Here is an 11,364-nt window from a genome sequence, read left to right on the forward strand (position 1 = left end):
AACGAGATGTTACAGCAGACTGAGCGGCAGTCGCTGCTGCGTGCTCAAACGGGTTTACGCGTGTCTCGCGCGATTTGTTTACGTAGCCTCGATTCTACTTACCCCTATAGTTTACTGACCCCGGTCTCCTCTAAGTTTGGGAATAATTGTAATGTTACAACTGATCCTAGGCATTGATGTTACTATTGTCTCCTAATGATATTTTATGATTTATATAGTAAATTTTTAAAATAAAAACCTAAATAAAAATCAATTCAAATGTACAAACCATCAACGCAGATAATCATTAAAACGTTATGATAATACACTATACCTTCATTATAAAGAAAAAAAATTTTAGATTTTGTGCACGCAATAAAACTTACTTGATGCATGAAAAAAGTAATTTTTGCTCCTACACTTGTGCACGTTCCGCGAGAATCAGCATGTAACGAACGATTCAATGCCGATCTGTCTACAGAATTTTACCATGCAGACGCATACACATATCTATTATAGTTTAAGAAATATTAACGATGTTACTATTGTCCCGTGTTACTTTTGTCCCCGGTCTCCCCTACTAAAAATGTATAGTGTATACGTAATGTAAACTTTAGATTTTTAGTTCTAGTAGTGAATTTTGGAATAAAATCTTAATATAAATATGTTTATATATAATATAGTATTTATATATATTATATTATAGATAATATAGATAATATAGATAACAGAGTATTTGCTCTAGCAGCGCCAAACTTTTTATATTAAATATTTTTTAATTATGTTTTATAAAAATTGAAAAAAAAAAAAACGGTTATTTGGGTTGAAACAGAATTATTCTTGAATAGAAATTCGAGAATGTACATCACTTGGATTGAGTAAAGATAAGCAATTTTTATGTGATTATTGGCGCTAATAGAACTTCACTAACAGGTAAGTTCGTTTAATCATTAAATTATTGATATCAAATTTTTTATATAAATAATACAAAGATACTACATAGATTTTATTTTTTTTTCATGACAGATAATACTACTTGTATCGTTTTTTTAATTTCGTACAACAACTTTCTGTTCAAAGAATGCATTTATATTTGACATCTCTTTTTTATTTTTTTTTTAAATTAATTTTGTAATTAAAACATTACTTGAAAATTGCATATAAAAAAACTCCGTAAATGTGTATGGACGTAAATGTATGTACAGGACAGAAATGCGATGAGATAAAATAGCTTTTAATTATTATTATTACATTAATATAATTATTGATCAGTGCATTCATGCATAATTTTATGTGAATTATCAGATGCATCGTACTTTATGTGATTGTGATTACGGTCGAATAGTACTTTATGTTCTGGACTCATTCCTAGTCACCTCATATAATACGTATATTTCTATGCGAATGATACTTAGTTAGTATGTGATAATGCTTAGTTAGTTAGTTACTTGTTTTATTAAAATATTTTTTGTTTAATTCAAGAATTGATTTACATGATCTCTCTCAAGATTATCACAAAAAGACAGAATTAAATTATTATCGCAGATATACAATTTTTGTTAAATCTCATTTTTTCAAAGTACAAATTAAAAGTTAACAGCACAATTGCGCTATAACAAACAATATGCATTTTAAAAAAGAATGACAAAGAAGATAAAGGTAATAAAGCAAGTTTCATTTCTTAAACGCTTAATTAAGCCGGTTTGAAAGAGTGAAATAGGGATATGTAAATGCGAATGATACGAACAAAGCAAGATAGTTACCATGAGAAGAACGACATCGGTATATACACATATGCGTACATATGTGCACGTGAGATACATATAGGCAGCGAACTGTGTCTCTTACCTCTGAATCCACACATTTCGATTTATCGTTAACGGCTCTATCGCATACGTGGTCTTCAAACCAGTTTCTCCTTTTATCATGGTCACCGCAGGTAATACGCAATCGAGTAGCGGAGTAATTATTGTACCAGCGGTACCTGTTTGTAGAACGGTTCACAAACGTTCTTTTATACTACACAATAAAGACTTACTTATTCGAAATTACATTCTATAAAAATAATAACATATTTGTGAAGAATACAAATATTCTTGATTTATCGATTCGTTATTTTTCATCAATGTTTTCTTAATACATATATCAAAACAATTTTTTAATAAATTAGAAGTAAAATAAAAATAAAAAGCTTTTCAGAAATCTAATTTTTGAAATTGTACACAGATAGTAAATCTTTTTTTTTAAATTAATTTAAAGTAGAATTTTATACTTTTTGTAAGTACTACAGCCTAAATATTGTATTTACAAATATTGTATTTGCTTCTTTAAATTATAAAGAAGAAATTGATATTTATAAAAAATGAAGAATATATTAAACCGCAACTATAGGAAAGATATTTACAATGCAATATGATTCACTGGTTTAAAACAAGAAACTCTGTTACAACATACAGTTCGATCTAAAAATTATGCATCCCAGTATTTCGTATGTATTGCATTCGCACAATCCATAATTCATGATTCTCATCACATTGATATATCACTATACGATCTAATAATTAGCAGACTGTTTCCAAGCCATTCTAGATACAATATCACCGAGTTATGAATGATTACCAGTAGAAGACTTGGGAAGTGCATGTAAATGCAATAAACCAATATTTATATAGAATTATATTTTATGAATTTCTGTAATTTGTTCTTAAAAATTTAATCCTTACAAATTTGTAAAATCTGATAGCTCTACAATTTTTATTAAAAAGATAAATTTATAATCGTAGAAATAGACGTACAGAAATAAGATCACTAATAACACTGTACAGAAAAATTATTTCATTTGTAGTAAAAAAAATATATAGTATATTTATTTATTTATACTTACATCACTGATATCATACGTTTATATAAAAAGAAAGATATTTATCAAGTGATTTCAAGCGTCGCAAACCGAAGGAGTGAATAATTATAAGGCACAGGTGTTTCAGGCTTTTCATGTTAATCAGACACTGTGTGCTCCGTTCATGCACACCCGCAAACGTATACGCATGTGTGTAATGATACATAGCAAAGGAATATGTAAAATAAGTTTCCACGCGCGCGCACATATATCTGCGGCAGTATTTCATGCATCAGAAGTACGGTAAAAGCTCGTTATGCACTTCTTTTTCTTGTCTGAGTCAAGTGCTATCAATGAAATAATTATAATTAGCTCCAGCGTGGCGTTACTTAATTCGACTTTTAAAATACGTAGATATCGTACATAAGCATGTAAGTTTATAATGAGTCTAACATATGTTGGTGTACCTAGTGTAGTACCATCATGATGGTGTTCCATCATTATTAAGTTTAAACAAATAGTTCTTTTATCTCCACAATTTGCTAATTAGAAAAGCTGAATATTTTGAGTTTATTCTCTTATGCATAGTACAAATCTACAACTATCTCAAATATATCGAACTTAATAATGTTATATATTATATGTGTTGTTATATTAATGTATTTTTACAGATTGTTATCCAAATATTGCTTAACTAATTGCTAATCGACTATTTATATCAGACTAAACGGCGAGGCAATTCGTGCGTTAAGGAGCAATCCGACAAGCCTGATGTATCTAGGAGTTGTTGGCAATACCTTAAGTATATTCCACGGTGTATCGTGTAATCTCTGTGTGCCATCACGACAACCCAACTTAAACTAGGCACCGTGTAGTCGATGTCCGGTACGTCGTACGAATCTGTCTCTCTCTTTCTCTCTTTTGCCTGCTAAAGGAGTGACATCATCAACCACCTATGTCCACCTCACACCCATTCAGCAGTCTGCGCACGTACTTTCGTCCAAAAGAAGCATTAAAACAAAAATATTCGTCCGTCTGAAGTTGAACTTATAAATCAGTGACCACCAGCAACGAATAATGACACAATCATCATTCAACATAACCATTGTTTTGCACCGCAAGTGAGGAGTTCTTTATATTGTGCTACTTGATTGAAGTGGAATTTATACATGTTAACTGCAATAAATTCTCGTCGTTTATATAGTTTAGATTTCTGACACATATGTCATTCATCTGAATGTGTACTTATTATTAATAGATAAAGCATCTATTTTTAATTAAATTTTAAAATACTAATTATAATTCAATACTTAAGATAAGAATTTAACCAAGAAATTTGATATCTTCAGTAATATCAAATCAAGAGAAAAAGAGAGAAAAAGAGACAGAGAAGGGGAAACAAAAAAGAGAAAGAGAAAACATTGATTCGCTCAAACATTAATTGAAAAAAATATTCTAAATTACATCAAAAAGGAAAAGATTTTGTTTATTATAATCAAGCTTTTTATTTCATACAGTTATCTACTTTGAACTAGTCTTACAAGTTACGCGTGGTTCATCATATAGTATTTACCAATTACAAGATCATTACTGGAGATTGGCCGTGATCTTACAACCATCATCTTACTGAAGCGCGAACTTGTTTATCTTCCAGGAATAGTTCCAATTAATCTTAATAGCCAAGGATGAGAGTAAAGCAAGAATGAGAATGAGCGACATTAGTCAATTATTATTCGTCACTCAGCAAAGTTGAATTTAAGTGAACAGCGAAATGTAATTTCATGAAACAGATATGTACGAGGCTCGCACGTTCTAGAAATGAAGGGGAGATAACGCGCAATTTTCTAATTGGAGCAGAAATAATCTTCTAATATTGTATATATTTTCTGTAACTAGTGTTCAATTACGGTACGCATATTTCAAGTGTCTGCAAAATGACGTAACAAGATTTTTAAAAGCACAAATATTAAAATAAAATAATGTATATCTACTTGCTTGATGCGATTTTTATTTCTTCGCGTACCAAAATTATTGACAAATTTAATGCGAGCATATTTTCTTTATCATTGCAACAATAAGTTGTAAAGTTAAATCGCAGCAAAATTCGAAAAAACAATTTTTCTCTCGTACTAATTAAATCCTGTAATAAAAAATGTATATTCAAACACATCCAAATCTCTTTTATTCTAAATAAAATCTTTATAGCTTAAAATTTTATTCAAACAAGAAGTTATAAATTTTTTCCAAAGTATTCAGATATATTTTTTTAATAAATTTGAAACTATTATTTTACTTCCTTGATGTTAGATATACGAAAAGAAAATAGTTTGTTAAATATCATCAAATATTTAAGTTGCAAAATAAACTTTTGAAATTTTTAAATAAATACTTTTTATAATTTTATTAACAATAAGGGAAGTTAGAAATTCACATCAACTTGGAGTCAGCGACCTTCAAATACGAAAAGAACGAGACGCGTTACCGTTAGATTCATTTAAATTGCGTGACATTTTTTATGACTAGTTTAATTTACGGGACAGTCGTGGATAAGGTCATTTTTGTTAACACATCAGGTAGAAAAGAAATCGTACAGGTGACGCATTAGCTCCTTCGACCTTGCTCCAAAAACATTTTCGCACCCTCGCTTGAAATATATACTTTTGTATGCTCGTCACGCTTCTTTAATTGGTCAAGATGCCGTTATACTTGGAGAAAAACAAAGATCTCAATATTTTTTTATGGTTAAAGTTATTCAACAATATGGTAAATTTGATTCCACCTTAAAAGATAGTGTAAATTTATAATGTGAAAAGATAAATGTTTCTACAAATTATATACCAATACTTGATTTATCAATTTAAATCACTTAAGGATGTAATTGATTTTTTATTACAATATTTAATGTTATAAAAATTTATATTTCTTTGTACAGGCAAAACTAGATGTTGTAATCAGAGCATATGTAAGTTCGTGAATGTATTCAAAGGTAATACAAAATATATATACTTCATTTTTCACAATCTTCATACGAGTTATGTGCGTGCCGCTATCCGACGGTAACCATGGTGTAGGTAATATGAAATTCTACATGAAAGTTTCTGTTAAATTCAATATATTAATAAATTCTAATTGATCTTTTGTTAATTTATTTTCGCGCGCGGCAACTAAAAAATTGATTTAGCTTTTATTAAGTTATATATCATTTTATTTATATATTATTTTATTTGTATAGTTTTGAATATAGTATCACATAAACTGTACAAATACTGATAAAATTAAATAAATACGAATACAAATACCGTGATTTGCAATATTACATATAACATAAAATATCTATTGATAGTATATAAATAATGTAACTTAGCAAATAATATAACTTAATTAAAACGAAGTGCAAAGTTTGAAGAAATCTTGAGAGAAATCAGTTTTCTAATATTTAACAATAAAGAAAATAAAATATCGGGCAATTGAGAACACTTAATAATGCGGTAATTTGTGCGTAATAATAAAGTTATGTATTATATTTGAAGATCTTACATGGTGATTGTAATACAATCGAACGTTTCGACTCCATTCGAGCCATCTTCAGCGATGTTAGTATAAACAAATTCAAAATAAGAATTTTGTACTTTATTGTATTCTAATATTTATATATATGTATATATATTTAGTTATATAAAAATAAATCTTTCAGATTATTAAAATTGTTAATAAGTTATCTCAATTGGTTTAATGAATATATAATTTTATAAAAGTTAATATATGAAATTCTGAATATAATATAATACAATTTGTAACAGAAGAACTATATTCTTCTTCGCATCGAATTAGTAATATAGGGATGTTTATTATTTTACCACATTAAATTAACTCATATAACAATTTTAAATATATTGCAAATGATGACAAGAAAACCCATTTTCAATCTTGACATACATAAATTGTTTTATAATACATATTTATTACTTCGGCTTTCTATCATCTCTAGACAGACTATATTTTTTAATAAAAAACAGGGGAAACATCGATTTAAAGCGACTTCTGCTCAACTACGAATTACAGATAAGATACTTGGCCATGCACCGTTCTTTTTTTCGAGGATGATTCAAGACCTGACAGACCCTTTTATCATCTAAGGTTTGTTAAGTTTTGGGCGACACTTATCTTCAGGCCGCGGGCACTCGACCGGCACTTTGGGGGTTGCGAAACCGAGAAAGGGCGCAAATCGCGGACCAACGAGTAGAGACACGACAAAAGGGGGTTTCTTCGGTCAAAGAAGGAGGTTCGCTAAGGTGTCGCGCAGTTAGAAGAGGGATGGAAGACCCAGGGGCGGGCAAGAACGCAAGAGGGCAAGAGGCATCGGATGACATCGCGACGCCCGAGGCTCCCTGAGCAAGTTCTCGAAAGTGTCGGCTAAACTGATATGAGAAATGGTCGCTTCGTGCTGCCCGTAGGGGATGAAGCAGCCCGGCTATACTTATTCGTTATACGGTCGGGAAACGCTCAAGCACCTCAAGTATTCGTAAATCCCTTCATCCGATACAAGGACAAGCGATATGCAACTCTACATATTTCCGTTCAAGAAGAATCGCCATTTAGTGAATTCCAAATATTCTATGTTTACGCTATTTTAAATATTATTATTATTAAATATTAGAAAATACAACCAACGCATTACTTAAACATTAACATCATAAATATTATAAATATTATTTTTCTAAATACAGTTTAGAAATTGACTAAATCAAACAATATTTTAGATACAAAATATTTTTTATCGATTCATGCGACAAACATAATTTTAGAATTAAAAATAAAACCGACAAAAAGAATTAAGATACAATCCCTCATTTATCTACAATTGAAAAATAAAAAAAAATTTTATTTATACCAATTTTACGTGACATTAAAAGCCTTATACCTAGTATTTCATCTATTTAAACTTTATTTTGAATAGACTGTGTTGCAAGTATACATTCCATACGCATTTTAAATTGAAGTCATTTGAATCAGCAAAAATTTTAAAAATTAAAAACACGATGTAAGTGGATAAATACCATTCAACAGCAAAAACATAAGAAAAATTGATTCATGATATTATTACATTATTTTTAATATTGACAAAGTCCATTATACATCTGTTGACGTTCATAAATTTCTCAATGTTCATTGGGTGATTCAACATAAAGGTTTAATATATCCAACTGAACTTCAGTTTGATAACTTTCTGTAACTTTCTGGGGTGTTGCATAGATAGGCTTGGTAAGAGGAAGATGACGCACGAGAAAGTCTAAAGGATTGCACTGGTGGGGGTAAAGGAACGCTTATCACCGCCTGCAGCCGCGCCGACCGTCGGATCCTTATTTATGGTCTCCGTCAGGCGTCGGTGCGCTGTACACTATACCTATTTTACCCTCAGGTTCCTCGATACTGAACTCACTTTATTTTTGGACAGATAGCTCCCAGTTCCTTTGGAAAATTGAAAACGTCTACTAACAAGTACAGTCAATAAATTGGGAAATCAAAATAATTTTTCAGAAACTATATCTTTGCGTTCTATCAAATTTAGGCAACCTAAACTTCTTTCGGTGAAGAGAAAAAAAATTTTTAATTTGTGTATAATGATTTCGTAATGTTTATACGTCGATTTAAATAAAATTCTTTAGACATATTTATGATGTAAGAAGATCAATCAAGTGAACCAATTTTAAGGATGCGCAGTCGTTCAAAGTAGTGACGACGTTCGTCATCAATCACAAATTGGCCCCAAATTTTGTAAGCCAATATAAAGCCGGTGTTAGAAATTTGCCATTGATAAGAAATTTGCCCCAAATTATATTCAACCATCATTATACGCTGGTCTTTTTACATCATGGATATTTAGTGAAAATTATACGAAAGTGATCTATTATATGAAGTGAAAATTTGTCTACACACAAATAAATCTGTTAAAACATTGTTTTCTTTGAATGAATTGCTTTTGATTATATTCCTATACTTATCTCGCAGTCATGTACTAACATGAAGTGACATACAATTCATATTCTCATTGATATGTATTACAAGTATACCATTTAAGATATAGGTATGTGTACATTTTGTTAAGAATAATAGTATGTCTTTATCTATCTATGTACGTATCTATATATCTAAGAAGGTTAACTTATTCGAATGACAAATTCTTTGCATACATGTATGTGACGTTTACGAACTGTCCACTATCAGAAAAAAAGTAAACTACGTTTATCACAGTAATCGTAAATGAATAGATTTAAACGTATTTTCTCACATGAGATACATGTTTATCAGAATGATTGATAATATGTCACGTGTCACAAGAATAAGCACATTCGTGTAATGAAATAGTACATGTAAATAAACAGTAAGTTTCTGATGTACATACATCATGCAAATATAATTCGACTTAAAATCAACGAAAAATAATCTACTAGGAGTATCCAAGAAAGAGTCGGCCTGTTATATAGCAGCTCTAACTGACTAACGGAGCATGTGCACTGCGTAAGATTTTGGCGGGAGGGCGGTCTCTATAACTTTGACAGCTTTGCCTTCTAACATGTTTATGTATCCGCGTACGTATTAACGAGTCGCGTAAACAAAACGAGACAACGCTTATTTTCGTGTGTTGATATGATTAAATAATATGATAACTTACCCGTAGCGGCTCACACGAGATCAACGATAGCGAAGTCGTCTTTGCGGAAGGGTAGTCCGCGCACGTTCCTTACAGCTCATGATAGCGCCTATTCGAGCTCGTTTCCTCTTAAATTTGTTGCTCCATCCACTTGCTGAGATTTGTGAGGTTTCCTGCGTCAGCCTTCTTTCACGTCTCCTCGCTCGTACGTTCGTTCCGTTGACGGGCGGAGTCTCGAAATCACCGCCAGAATATGATCCCGTGGTTGTCGTATCGCTGGTTACGAAACCAAATCCTCGTCCGATAGGGATCGCCCGATTGTACTCCCGGCCGAGAACCGAAAGACGGTGACGTTCTCGCACAGGATGAAAAACCGCGTTTGTCGCGGTGGATCTCATCCACCTCCTCGCGCGGAGGTTTCGCGGAGGCTTCGCCTTCGAGACTCGCCGACTCTCCGAGATCTCGGGAACGCTCTTTCACCGGCCAAAGCAAACTTGTTGGATGGCAATACGTGAGTTAAATGTTCACCGCGGATGGTTTACGGCCCGATAGTCCCCACCTCATGCCGCCACGCGGCGCTGCCTCCGTTTTCTCTCTCTCTCTTTCTGCCTCTCCTCGTGCTTTCGTCCCACTACTGCCGGCTAGAGCTCTCTCTCTCTCTCTCTCTCTCATCTCTCTCTCTCTCTCTCTCTCTCTCTCTCCTCTCCCTCTCGTACTGTCAATCTCTCTTTCTCTCTCTCTCTCTCTGTCTCTCTTTCTCCCTCCTGTCTCTCGTATTCGTGTCGTCTCTTCCGTGTGCTCCATCGTTCTGTCTTGCTCCGTTCTACGAGCCTCTGGCTCACTTCACGTTCCTACCCACACCAGGGCTGTCCTGCGGCCAGCGCAAAGGCGGGGTATTCGGACCGTGGAAGCGAGAGCGTATTAGCGCAAGAGAGAGAATTGAGTTTAGAACGAGACAGTGACATCGCAAGATACACGAAATGAACGGAGATGAGAAATCACACACACACGCGCGCGCGATTGACTCTACACGTATAAGAGGCGGATTTATATGCAAGGGCGTTGTTAATGGCGGGAGGGAGTACGGCGAAGGGTGTACGTTTGCTACCTCGTTCCTGCTTCGTTCCATCTCTATCGCGCTTCTCTTCTCTTTCTCCCTCACTTTTTCTCTTTCTCTTTCTCATTCTCTTCTCTTACATTTTAAACATTGCTTTCCTTTCACGATATATGTTATAGCTATCCTTATTTCTCGCGAACAATATTTTCATCCCTCTTCAATATCGCGCTCGCGCTCTTCAAGGATAAGTTCGATGTCTCTGTCGCGCGCGCGCACGTCCTTCCCCTCTTTCCTTTCTCTCCTTTTGATCGCTCTCTCGCGCACTCTCTCTCTCTCTCTCTCTCTCTCTCTCTCTCTCTCTCTCGCGCGCGCTCTCTCCCTCTCCACTTCTCCCTTCGCTGGTGACTTGTACACTCACAAGGATGGCCACGATGACGTAACGAAACACGTGACTATCGTTTAGCCAATAGCGGATGGCTAGTTTAAATCTCGCGGGCATCGAAGTCCCCACCTAGCGCTTCGTCTTCAGGACTGGTTATCATCGAATGTACATGCAGGATTGAGCCATTACCTGGTGCTTGGCGTTATAGGTATAATTATATAGCGTCGCGATACACATCGAGTAATGGTGATTTGTGGCCACTCCTCTCTGCACATATACATACTCGATTCTCTCTGTAACCACGTGGTAGACACGCTACATACGGAACGTTGACTGTTGCTATAGATTTTCAGACGTGACAAAGTATCGACGCGCATACTTGGGCAATATCTTAATGCATTTTGTCTTCGCTCTCTTGATTATTTATGAGCTTTCTTTTAGAACTTATAGCGATT

General features: G+C 33.6%; 1 protein-coding gene across 1 annotated transcript in view; it reads right to left on the reverse strand.

Moving 5' to 3' along the window:
* Antp (homeobox protein H90) overlaps positions 1–9,970 on the reverse strand; it is a 105,756-nt gene extending 95,786 nt beyond the window's left edge. Inside the window, exon 1 of the mRNA XM_018449335.1 lies at positions 9,492–9,970. The gene's annotated coding sequence lies outside the window, so the exon portion shown is untranslated. The remainder of the gene's footprint in view (positions 1–9,491) is intronic.
* Positions 9,971–11,364: the final 1,394 nt, after the last annotated feature.

Source organism: Mycetomoellerius zeteki, unplaced genomic scaffold, assembly GCF_001594055.1.
Source record: "Mycetomoellerius zeteki isolate Tzet28-1 unplaced genomic scaffold, Tzet1.0 scaffold243, whole genome shotgun sequence".
NCBI classification, from domain to species: domain Eukaryota; kingdom Metazoa; phylum Arthropoda; class Insecta; order Hymenoptera; family Formicidae; genus Mycetomoellerius; species Mycetomoellerius zeteki.